This window comes from Microtus pennsylvanicus, chromosome 14 (genome assembly GCF_037038515.1).
Source record: "Microtus pennsylvanicus isolate mMicPen1 chromosome 14, mMicPen1.hap1, whole genome shotgun sequence".
NCBI lineage: Eukaryota > Metazoa > Chordata > Mammalia > Rodentia > Cricetidae > Microtus > Microtus pennsylvanicus.
Window position 1 is genome coordinate 33,524,538 of NC_134592.1, and position 12,989 is coordinate 33,537,526.

General features: G+C 44.1%; 1 protein-coding gene across 12 annotated transcripts in view; it reads right to left on the bottom strand.

Annotated features, from left to right (window-relative positions):
• Sipa1l1 (signal induced proliferation associated 1 like 1) overlaps positions 1 to 12,989 on the bottom strand; it is a 284,116-nt gene that overhangs the window by 220,627 nt on the left and 50,500 nt on the right. For 10 of the 12 annotated variants that reach the window (XM_075948065.1, XM_075948056.1, XM_075948067.1 and 7 more), the window contains one exon: positions 1,992 to 2,058. The exons of the other annotated variants lie outside the window; for them this stretch is intronic. The gene's annotated coding sequence lies outside the window, so the exon portion shown is untranslated. The remainder of the gene's footprint in view (positions 1 to 1,991; positions 2,059 to 12,989) is intronic. 12 annotated transcript variants of the gene reach the window in all.

Genomic DNA, 12,989 nt, shown 5'->3' on the forward strand with positions numbered 1-12,989 from the left:
AGATACACACTTCAATGGTAGAAAAGCACTTGGGAGAAGAAAGGATGAACCTTAAAAAGCAATATGATTTGATCAAGGTGAGAGGATGCCTAAGGAAAGGCTGGTTCCAGGGCTCCCAGACTCTAAAACCCACATGCTCAAGTACCTTACATAAAAAGATGGAATACAACCCAGATGTGCTGGCTCATGTCTGTAACGCCAGGACTCAGGAGACTAAGGCAGAAAGCTTGTCATGAATTCAAGACTAGTCTGGGCTACATAACTGAGTGAAACCCTGCCTCAAAAAATAAAAATTAAACAGAAAAATAAGGATAATAAATAAAATGGCATGGCACCTGCATATAAGCCTTGTTGTAAACCATCTCTAGTGTGCTAACAATGCCTACCACAACATATATGCAATGTAGGCAGTTGGTACCATCTGGAGAATCAAGTCAGGCAAAGGTCCGTATATTTCAGAACAGGTGCCATCTCTCTCGCAGATTCTCACACTGGGTGTGTGAAACCCTGGTGGTAGAATCCACAGATGTGGGGGCAGCTTGCTCTCATCTTCCTTTCCCCCTCTCAGTATCAGATCTGTAGGCTACCTGCTTTAACATCCAGAAAACCCTGGGCCTCCAAAAGATGCTGTTTTCAAAAGGCACACGGTTTCTCAGATGTGTTGCTAAAAAAAAAAAAATCATAATAAAATTAAAATAACCAAAAAATGGCCTTTTCAGATGGCTAGAAATTTTAGAGATCCAACACTTCCCTAGCTTCTGCCTCTATTAAGTATGCAGCTAGGAATGCCCAGATAAATGCAGACCAAGATTGTCCTAAAGAGCTTTAAAGACGCTTTCAGAGATAATTATTCCCCTATTTCTCTCCTGAAATTCAAGGAAGGTCAGAAATAGAAAGCCACTTTGAAAGCAGTGCTCCGATTACCCAGCGGGCTTTAGAAGCCAGGAGCTCTGAGCAAAGGTTTCCAGAGGTGAGATCTCAGATATCCGTGACTGTTCCTGGACCAGGCACTGCAGAAGAGCTGACTCCTTGAGTCATTTTTCTCCTAACAAAGCGGACACAAACGTTCTTAAAGGTCTTTGTCTCAGCACCTGTCTGAGATCAAGGTCAAGTACAAAGTAACTAAACCAAAGAGACTATTTAACCCCAAGCCACTGGGTTTATCTGAATTTAAAAGCTCTATTTACTGTTGTGTTTGGGAAATGGAGAAAACATCTCTTTCACTCTGGTTTAGGCTGGTTTTGTTTTTTGTTTTTCACTACAGCATCCTCCTTTTGCAATTAATTTAAAGGTCTGGAATGCTTGCTGAAATAGTACAGCAAGTCTATGCTAAATCTGAGTCGCTACTGAGAAGCAGGTCTAATGAGTTATTGAACTAAAGATTTAATTTACCTAGTGAAAACTTATTTATGATAATCTTAAAATCAACTATCGCTATCTTTTCCAGGGAACCACACAAAATAAGCTAACTCCCCAGGAAGGCTCCCTCAGGCCTCCCTGTGATCTGCTTAAGCCTAATCCTCCTGCAGTCTGCCGGGAAACAGATTTGGGCGAGGGGGGGAGGGGGGCGTATTTGGCCTTTCTCTGCTCCTCTATTGTGGCCAAATTGAGTAAGTCTCCTTTTTCTGTTTCTCACTATTGCTTGTCTACTTAGATGGGCTATGGAGAAGAAGGGGTTAACCTGAACTGTAGGACACTGAGAGCCATCCAGCCCCCACCCCACTCCCAGCCCCAGTAAGCCTGGTAGAGATGGTCTACCAGAGAGTTGCTTGGGTTCAGAAGTCAGGGACCAGAACTCTGCAGGCTTTCACATCCTCTGCTTCTCCTTTCCTAATCGGCGAAAAGAAGATGGCAAACAGAAAAGCCAGCAGGAAAACACACAAAATTCACATTAGGTGAGCCAAAACTGCTGTAAGTAGTGGCCTTCTAAACCAGAGCCTAAGTGGCACTCCCTCCCTCAACACAACCTGGTGACGAGTCCATCCACTCACCTCATTCCACCTCAAAGTCTGCAGTAAATCTTGCTTTTGAGTTCAACTTGGGGCAGTCTCTCAGAACCTAGATTAGAAACAATTGTGAGCTTTAGTATAATAGTTACTTTCAATTTTTGGAAAATATGCAACTGTACCTCACAGTAAGTAAAGGACCCAAAAGAGCAATATTAATAAAATCCTAATTTAAAGCCTCTTTTAATTTTAACCTTTATGTGAAGCTCTATTTGTTTAAATTTGGGCTCACGACAGCCCCTCCCACACAAAGAACTAACTCCTAAACCTGACTAGATAGACAGATGGATATTCCGGGGCCACATCACAGACAACCAGCTCAGAACATCCGGGAGAAACTCAGGACCAGGACATATAAGAAGCCCCCTAGAAGAAAATGCTAATTAGCCAAGCCATCAGCATCCCACTGCCTATGAGAACCCAGCTCCACCCCCACCCCCAGTGTTGTTCTGAAGCAGTGATCCTCAGCAGGGTGCAATTCTACGTCCTGAAGTCAGGACCAGAGAAGAAGACATACTACTGCCATCTAACGGGTACAAACCAGGGAAGGTGCTAGACCACACATCCCCCAGCCCAAAGGAGAAATAAAGATGTGGCTTAGAAGCTCTTCCATAGCAACAGACAGACAGCTTGCAGAATTTAGAATTTCCACAATTCTGGGAGCTGAGGGGAAAACTCAGTCAATAAAGTGCTTGCCACTCAAGTACTAAGAATCCAAGTTCCAGCACCCACATAAAAGTCAGACATGGTGGCATCTGCTTGGACTTCCAGAATGGAGGAAGGGAAGAGAGGCGGGTGAGTTGACTGGCTAGCTAATCATCAAGTCCCAAGTCCCACAAAGACCTTGTCTCAAAAACAAGGTAGAGAGTTCCTGAAGAATGTTACCAAGTTGACGCTCGGGTATCACATGCACGCACACACACCAACATATACACACAAAGTAATTCTACAATTCATTTTTGCTTTTAAATTTTATGTTGTGTGGGTGCTTTGTACACTGGTACGTCTCTCATCACTTGAATGCCTGCGGAGTCCAGAAGAGGGCACTGAATCCCCTGGAACTGGTTATAGAGGGCTGAGGGTGCTAGAAACGGAACCTGAGTCCTCTGGAAAAACTTCCAGTGCTCTTGGCCACTGTGTCATCTCTCCAAGCCCCAAACTCTACAATTCCAAAACTGCTTGTCTGAGACAGACAATAAGCTCCCAACCACTGTCATAAAGTATTTCCTATGAAAGCTACGTGTCTATGCAGTACTCATAAAAAAAACACAAATTCATGTTCAATAACAGTAGTTGAAACAGAGGGAGTGTTTTGTTTTGGTTTGGTTGTCTTTTGAGACAGCACTTCTAGATAGCTCAGGCTAGCCTAGATCTCCAGGCTGGCCTAGAACTCATCAGATCTGCCTGCTGCTGCATGCTGGGATTCATGTTGTACACCACCATGAACGGTCCTGAGAATTTGGAATAAATGTTTCAATCTCCAAAAATCTTTGAATTAAACTATGTTCATAAGGGCTTCCCAAGAAAGGTATTGTGGTTTTTGTTTTGGTTTGTTTTCCCATTTACTGAGGTTAAACCCTACTTCAAACTCTTTTCCCAGTCACATAGAATGAAGCTGGTAAACAGTAATAATAACCATTGCGCTTCACTCATGTGACCCCTAGTTCTGGGGAGACACGGGTTTCTCTTTCCAGCCTGTCCCCCTGAGCACTGATGAATCCCAGCCTTCATTCAGCCAAGCACAAAAACACTTTAAAACTTACTCCAATTTTATATTCAAAACAGGATTTACCCAGGACCAATGCCTTGTGCTGGGCGGGAGAGATCTGGGGAGGGAGCTGCAGCAAGACTTTCCTGGGCTGTCACAGCCAGAAGGTACAGTTCTAGATGTAACCTGGGAGGGAAAGAGCCAGTGGAAGATTCTGAGTCACACAGCCCAGACAGCAGATATGTTGTTTACTCAAGGTTGGTCTCTACAGTATAGCATACACCCACAGAATGAGGAAAGATAGCCATTAACTCTCAAAACAGAGGCTCTGTTTTGATAGTCTTAATGAATTGAGCTATAACTAGCTAACTGCATAAACAGGGCATACCTGGCAGCTGACTAGCACTGGTGAACCACATGGGTACACGAACAAACATGCCAATTTGAAGAGAATGTGACGTAGGACACACGGATTCCAACAGAACATGAGTTCCAGGTGAAGCAAACCAGACCTACTCTGATTACAGACTGCATTTTGCCTCAGAATCCTCAGTGATGTACACAAACTGCCCAAGGCAGACTCAAGCACTGTCACAACCAAGGGCCCAGGAGAGGTGAGTGGAGCGAGGCTCTCACAGCCCAAGAGACAGAAAGTCTGGGGCTCCCAGAAAAACCTGTGGTAGGTGGTGGAAGCTCCCACCCACACCTCAGGACAAGGGGTGAACCAGGCCTTCACCATGTGTCTCTGAGGGGTGTGGAACCCTAAGGCAGCATGATGTGGATGGTGCCAACAAGGGTCCTAGAGTCAAGGAGCCTGTGAAAGAGCACAGGCCCACCACACCTCCACTGCTCTAGAAAGACAACAGGAAGGTCCCATCAAGAGTCAGAAAAACAGACCAGGTCCAAACCTACTTCCTGATCAAGAAGAGACAAAGCAAGAGGAGCAAGAAGGAAGGCCAGAGGGTGAGGCCCAGAGTCAGCAGGGAGACTCAGGAACTGCAGTGCAATTTGCAATGTAACCCTGACCCCCACTCCCATTTTTCTGGACTTAAATTGTTCTTTAAATCAAACTCATAATAAAATCTCAAACACAAACACTTCTTTTTGTTGTTTGTTTTTTCCACTCTCAGCAATTCTGTTCCAAAAAAGAAAGGTTGTTCAATTTCCTGTCAAAAGCAATCCAGAGAAGGCCACCTACACTGTAAAAGCAGTAAGGGGGGGAAATAGCTGGAAAAAAGCCTGTGTGTGTGGGCGTCACCGAGCGCAATGTAACTAGCACTCTGGGTTGTTAAAGCGCTTTTCCTTGATCATTCGAAGAACTACGAAAACTAGCCAGTCTGGCAGCCACAGCTTGTCCTCCAGCCTACCCAAGGAAAACAGGACCTGTGACAGGCTTCAATCTCACCAGCTGAGAGGTGGCCAGGGTGGCCGCATGTCTTTAGCAACGGTTTTCTATAAACTAGAGAAAAGGCAGAAAGAATCTCAGTCAGCTTAAAGTAAAGCTCTCAGAGAAAGGCGGCTATGGGTGACCATGACCCTTCTGCCCAATTCCCACATTCTACCTGACACACACATCTCTAAACTGAGATCATCTCCCTCCCAAAATGTTCAGTCCTAGAGCTATGAAGACAGCCCACTCAAATCTGAACACATTCTAATGGGTTGCCACACCTTCATATCGATTCTACCCTCACCTCCTTTCTGGAAAGCCTACAGTCTTGACAGGCAACCAACTGGCCCAGCACTCGTAAAATGTAAGCTCAGGCTGGAAACTGGCTCACAGTTTGGTTCCAAGCCCCACATCAGACAACTCGTCACTGCCTGTAAGTTCAGCTCTGAGAGAATCTGAGACTCTGGTCTCTGAGGGCACGTGCACGCCCATGCACACACCCACAGACAAACTCACAACCTGAGATATGCTCAGGAGTGAAGTTAAATGCTCTGTGATGGAGACAGAAACTGACTCAACAGCCCATCAGCAAACAGGAGAAAACAGCACACGCAAAGTAAGCTAAATTACAGCATTATCTCTGTCTATACTGTGACGATGTCACTTCTATAAAACCGCACTTCCTATTCAAAGAAGCTCCTTTCACAAAGGTAAGACCCAGGAGAAGAAGAAAAACCATGACCATAAAAGAATGCACAGTGAGACAACAGTAACTGCTGGCAAACCTGCACACCCAAAGACAGAGACCTGGAAGGAAACCAGCGTGGCAGGGCAGCTCCCAGCAAAGACAAGCCTATCAAGTTCTGGAAATGGCTTGTGTGATGAACTAATGATTCTGAGGTATTCAAACAACTGAAGGGCTTTGCCTTGCTTCACTCAATAAGTGCACATAAACCTACAAAAAGAAGCAGGCACAGTAGAAATAGCCTTTTTCCCCTGGACACCTGACCAGAGAGTCAATACCTATAAAGGCTGATGAGCACTTCCTATAAACAAGAGCATTCGCCTATAAATTTTTTATAGTTGTGACTATCACAACTCAGAATACAGTGCTGATATAAACACCGTGATCTACTTGAGAGGCCATGTTTGTCTCCCTTTAACTATGCTAACAATGTCTGTTTCAGTAAATGGATCCAATCCAGGACCTTGCACTGCATTCTGCTTTCATCTCAATAGTAACACTTCCATCTGAAGAATTCTCAGTTTTCTTGCCCCTTGTGATCACGGCAGTCAAGAAAATCCTGGCCAGCTTGTGTGGTGTCTCTTTGAACTGTATGTATTTGATGGTCCTTATGGTTAGGGTCATGGACATTTTCTACAGGAATACTATACAACAGGAGCTCCTTTAACTTCATTCTGTCAGTGGAACACAATTTCAGATCGTGTCTACAATATGTGATGTTAACTCACTGCTTAACTAAGGTAGTATCTGTCAGAATTCCACACTATGGCAATGTTAACTCACTACTTAACTAAGGTAGTATCTGTCAGAATTCCACACAATAAAGTGACTTTCTTTTCTTTCATGACTCTTACTTAGTGGGATGACCCTTTGGACCATACAGAGGGCAGGAGAGATGGCTTGCTGGTGAAGAGCACTTGTTGGATTCATTTCCACATGCACACCATGATTCTATTGTCAAAGAATGCCCTCTTCTGACCTCCGTAGGTACCCAACACGTGTGATGCACAAATGAACATACAGACATTCATTTGTACACATAAAATAAAAATAAACACATCATCTTTAAAAATAAGACTCCATGGGTACTTTATTTCTTAATAAACTTTCAGTATTTATAGTCCAAAAATACCTGCCATTTTAGTGAGAAAATGGCATTTCAGAAGCCAAGATGTGGGGGTGCAGTATGCTTTCTGAGAAAGGACGACTGCTGTCTCCGGGCCTTCAAAGAGAAGAGCACCATATACACACATTTCTTTCTGTGTTTCTTCAAAGAGAAGAGAACTATATACACAGAGACACACACATTTCTTTCTGTGTTTCTTGATTTTTCTATACCATTGAAAACCACGAGTTCCTGCCTACACTTTAAGTTCTAAGTGAACACCTCAGGTTCACCACCCTACTGTTCCTCTCCCCTCTCTGTGATAGTGGTACAACTGGCGCTCACTGACCTCCATATTTATTTATAGATGCCATTTCTCCATCATGTGCCAGGTGACACCATTTCTTATTACCTACAATGCAGTGAGGGGAAAGGTCTATTTTCTCAAACTGAGGGGTCAGTAAGGGAGCAACCCAGCAAGAAAAAAACTGGTACTCCAGTCCCCTCAGAAAAGAAAGGAAAAAGAGAATATGAGGCCCAACATTTATAGATTCATCTTATCAGCAAAGACCAGACAAACAGCCAGCACTCTAAATGCCTGGATGGGGTGGTGTGGTCTACATATACTGTGATACTAATTTTTCAGAGCTTAAATAGTCCAATCCAAAATGTGTTCTTCAAAGATGCTGAAAGAGCTAAGGAATCTTAAGCCCACAATCAGGACTGTGGTCCTCTCTAGAGGGAAACAGGGGGAGGTCACAGAGGATGGGTCTCTAAGCACCCGTCTTGGTCTATGGGAAGGAGCATGGGCAGGAGAGACACCGTCAGACTCTGGGCAGCTAGCTGCTGCTAGTGGTCCTCTGTGCTTCATTTCCAGAAAGGTCTTTAGGGTATAGACAAGTCTGGGTTCACTGCCAGTAAGCAAAGAAAATTCCTCCTGTAAATAGGCAGACTGAGCAGATGCACAAAACCTGGACCAATCTGACCCATCTGCAAGAGGAATGTGCAGACCGTTCTTAGAACATCTCTATCACATTCCATACCCTGTGGTCTAGTCCAGCTCAGTTATCAGATAAAATGTACTCTCGGAAGACTGTGTCTGCAATAAAACTCTGCTGAATAAATGAAAGATTATGGCAACACTAAGAACCAAAATTACTTCCATGTCAGCAAAAGAAAGCACCCTCACTGACATGGCAAGGACCAAGGAGCTGGAGGCTCTGTTCAGTCACTGACACCATGAAATTCCTCAGTAATATGCAGAAAATCTCCATCTTCACTGCAAGATTACTGTAAGGATCAAATGGCAGAGTTTAAGTAGCAATGCCTTTAATACTAAATGTAACAGAACCCATAATGAAAGGATAGCTGTTACCACTCATGAGAGCGGCACTCGCTCAAGAACAGTGCAAGGAGGCTACAAAGGCTTTCTCCTGAAACTTAAAAAAAAAGGAAAATTAGGAAAACTTTCTGCCTCTAAAAAACCTGAAAAGAAATTAATAGTTTTTATTGCTTTCAATACCTTCCAGACAGACTTAAAAATGTCTCAGTTAAAATCTAAGTTGCCTTTTCCTGCTCTTGATAATAGTTTTTTGTCTGTTTAAGACTTTTTGGTCTCTTAAAAATGAAAAAAAATAAAAAAAAAAAAAAAACACAGGTCACCACAGCAAAGTTTAGAAAGTTATAGTCCTGAGTGCCAGTCTCTAAAACAGGAACTAACACACTTCTAGCAAGTTACACAAGCATTACTTTTGTGCCCCTACTGACTTCAAGTGAGCCAACACATGATCTTGCCACTGCAGAGTGGTGTGGGCACATGGTGTGAACACTAGGGGGGAAAGAGGTGTCGTGTGGACTGCAAAGAGGAGTCTGACAGTCCCCACTGGACCACAGCAAGGAAGAATGGCCAATCTACAGTGTGGGCAAAGGACGGGAAACAAGCCTACAGCACAGAGCCCATGCAAGCAGGCAGCATGAGTGCTGGCTGGAGCTCACCAGAATACTGGTCTACCATCCCACAAGTCTTAGAGCTTTTAGTCAAGACACTACTTCTATGATTTACTGTGACAGTGAAGTCTAGACTAATGAAATGACACTGGCTGTGACATGCAGGGAGAAGGAAGCAAAGGTAAAAAGCAGTGTGACTGCATTTTACAGACCGTTTCAAACTCCACATATACACACACATGAACCCATAGAGGAAAACAGGTGGGACTGCATGGACCGGTACCTCTAAAAACTAGAAGTACATGGAAGGCTGGAACTTTCCAACGTGCACAGGGTAAAAGGCACAGACACAGACGACGTATAACCCACATACGCGAGACACGAACTGAGCACACAGTCCCCTGTTGAATTACACCCAGCAGTCTTCACTCCACACTTAGATGAAAGCAAATGCCTCTCCTGTGTGATGTGAAGGATGTCTCCCTGGAGCTGGAGGGTCACAAAGTAGTGAAGAGCGCCTACCGCTCTTGCAGAGGACTGGAGTTTGGCTCCCAGCCCCCACATCCAGCAGCTCAGAGCAACCTTTAACTCCAGAGATCCAGGGCTGTTTTGTGGACTCCACAGGCACCCGCACTCAATGTGTCCACATCCAAACACAAACACATACATTTACACATAAATAAAAGTAAAATAGATCTTAAAGACAAGAAAAGCAAAAGATGGCTGGCTCCCTAGTCCTAAACTGAAGGGGCAGGAGCACCAGTGGCCTTCTCATACCTCTACAAATGCTAACAAGCACAAATCAAACCTAGTGTATCCAGAAGCTTCCATCTTGATGCTAATTTAGTCAACAATCTAAATCTGTCTTCCAACTATGTAATTTCCTTTATAAAGACAGCTACTATGTGAGTGTGTATAAAGTCAGACACATAATAAATACTCTCTACCTCATGCAATCAATGTGACAATCTAAGGAAATGGCATTCAACAACTCCACTTTACAAGGGGATGCAGGTAAGAATCGTGACATTTTAAACTCTGTCCAAAATAGTTAAGCTCATTCCATCCCAACACCCTTGCCCTTATACAGCAGTCTCTTACCCTAACAGTTCATCTCCACTGGTTCCAGCACAGTGATGAATGCCTTTTGTTACTTCACTGAATCCCCATAACGTCCCTGTTAAGGTGACTAATAGCTGTAATTCTCTTTTTTAAAGAAAACAGACTCAAAATAGTTAAGCTGTATGAAAATGAGGACATGACTTCCCCTGGGGCAGGGGAGATATTCAGCATAAGGCCTCTGGAAGGGTCCAGACTGAGCTGAGCCATGAGAGGAGAGAGAGGGAGAGGAAAGGGGGAAGAGCAGAGACAGAGAAGAGAAGGCAAGTGGATCAAAAGCCAGAGATCACATGGCTGAAATGACAGGTTTTTATAGGAAAGAGAAGCTGAGGGAAGGGAAACAAAGTCCAGGTCCTGGGCTGAAGGTTTAGTAGGGAGCACAAGGAGCCAAAAGTACTGAGCCTTGTCCTGAGTTTCTTTGGAACCTGACTAAAGCAATTTGGCCAAATCCAAAGAGCTCTTATAAAGTCACACTAGAACAATACTAACACAGGATGACATGGGCTCTCTAGTGTGCTGTTACCGTCAGGCCAAGAAAGTCTCCTTTGGACTTAAGGTGACTAGAAGACACATCAATAGCAAGCTTACGGCCTGAAGAAGGCAAACACTTTTAGAAAGTGAGTCCTCAATGGTCCCCACATTGAAAGCCAGCATCCGCATCTATAAGGTGCATCTGGGCACATGGCAAGTGGCAGTGAGGAGAAATTCTTGTCATACACAGGAAGCAGATGGGGTGGATAGCACTAACAGATAATCAACTGTCTCTCTCTTCCTCTCTCTAGGACCACAGAAACATCCAGTTAATGACATCATGAAAACTAGAAAAGCAGAAGCTCCTGACCAAGAGCAGAATTTGCATGTGCATCAGAATGTACCAGCAGCAGGGAGTGGTCACACAGAGAGGGCAGAAACCTATTTCAGCTGTAAGTCAGTTCCCTATTCTCCAAAGTGACTGCAACCCTGGCCAGGGGATCCATCTGCGCTCTCAACAGCCCAACAAGTTAGGTCCTAACTCAAGTCCAACTATTTAAGAACTTATTTTAATTCAAACATTTTATACATTTACCAGATATAAGACTCTGATCAAAGAAACCTGAATCTCCAAAGATCTACCAACACTAACCTTCCCTTTAAAGAGATTGTAAACTAACCCAGGAGTCAAAAAAAGAGAGTGTCTTAGTTAGGGTTTTATTGCTGTGAAGAGACACAATGATCATATCATGGCAACTCTTTTTTGTTGTTGTTGTTGTTTTGGTTTTTAGAGACAGGGTTTCTCTGTAGCTTTGGTGCCCGGCCCAGAACCAGGCTGGCCTTGAACTCCCAGAGATCCGCCTGCCTATGCCTCCCGAGTGCTGGGATTAAAGGCGTGCGCCACCACCACCCAGCAATCATGGCAACTCTTATACAGGAAAACATTTAATTGGGACTGGCCTAGTTTCAGAGATTGAGTCCATTATCATCATGGTGGAAAGCATTGAGGCACACAGGCAGACATAGTGCTAGAGGAGGAGCTGAGAGCTCTACATCTTGATCCGCAGGCAGAAGTAAAGACTGAGTCCCACAATGGGCATAGCTTGAGCATATGAGACCTCAAAGTCCACTCCCACAGTGGCACACTTCCTCCAATAAGGCCACACCTACTCCAACAAGTCCACACCTTTAATAGTGTCATTCCCTATGGGCCAAGCATTCAAAACGTGAGTCTATGTGGGCCATTCCTATTCAAACCATCACAAAGGTGAAATCCAAATCAAGTATATGGAGATCCAACAACTTCAAAGAATGCAGAGAACACAAAGGCTGGACGCTCAATGGGACCCAGGAAAAACAATTTGGACATGAGATTTCCAGTACAGTAGAGGCTGGGGCTGCAGCTCAGTGGAGTGCAGGGAGTGTAAGAAGTGCAAGGAGTGCACGGCCCTGAGCTCAATGCCTAGCGTGGGTGTGCAGGTGATAGCTACAACCAAGGCAATGGGGAGAAAAGACAGAATGAAAGCGTTAAAGGTTACTGTGCGTGTGGAGTTTGAGTGAGCAGAGTATAAACTATGGAAACATGTTTTAAAATCAAGCCATGGAAACTCTGTGTTGAGAACCACAGATAAACTGCTAAGGGGAGCCCCAGGGTTCCACAGTGACTCACTATCCATTGATACCTGTCATACAGCACTGACTGCCTCCTTCATAAAGCAGAGGGCCAGATGCCCACAGCAACAACACCACTGGATACAAAGATGACTATGCAACCTCAGCATCCAAACAGTGCCCACGGCCTGCACAGCAAGGCTCATCTCTCAGAGTTGTTGCTGATGTGTGGATAACATGAATATTCACTGCTAAATACATAGGCATAAAATAAGCTTGGCAGCATTGTAATTCTATCGAACGGATGAAGCATAAACAAGTACACTTACTAATGCAAAACAAATGCTCAGAACTTAGGGATGAATGTGAAAACTAAATTCCATGTGCACACATTCAGAGCTTACAAACAATACCTACATTGAAAATTAATAATCTTCAACCAATCAGTGTTGGTTGAACCTTTTAGCTATCTAGTTCTACTTAGCCCACAAACCATGCAAGGATTTGTCACACCTGGTAAGGACCTGTTTAAACAGAACAGGAACCAGGCCAGTTGTGTTGGCACATGCCTACAATCCCACCCAGCACTGAGGAAACTGATGCAGAAGGATCAGAAATCCAAGGAGAACCTGGTCTACACAGAGAGACCCTGCTTCAATATAAATAATAATAATAAGTAATCTAAAATAGCAATAATAATAATATAAAATAGTTTTTAGCCCCATGTGGGACAAGTGAAATGGCTCAGCAGGTGCTTGCGGCCAAACTTGACAGCCTGAGTTCAAACCCTGGGTCCCACATTATGGAAGGGGAAAACCAATTCCTATCATTGTCCTCTGACCTCCACATGGACAGTACACCTACACACCTACACATATGCAAAAGAA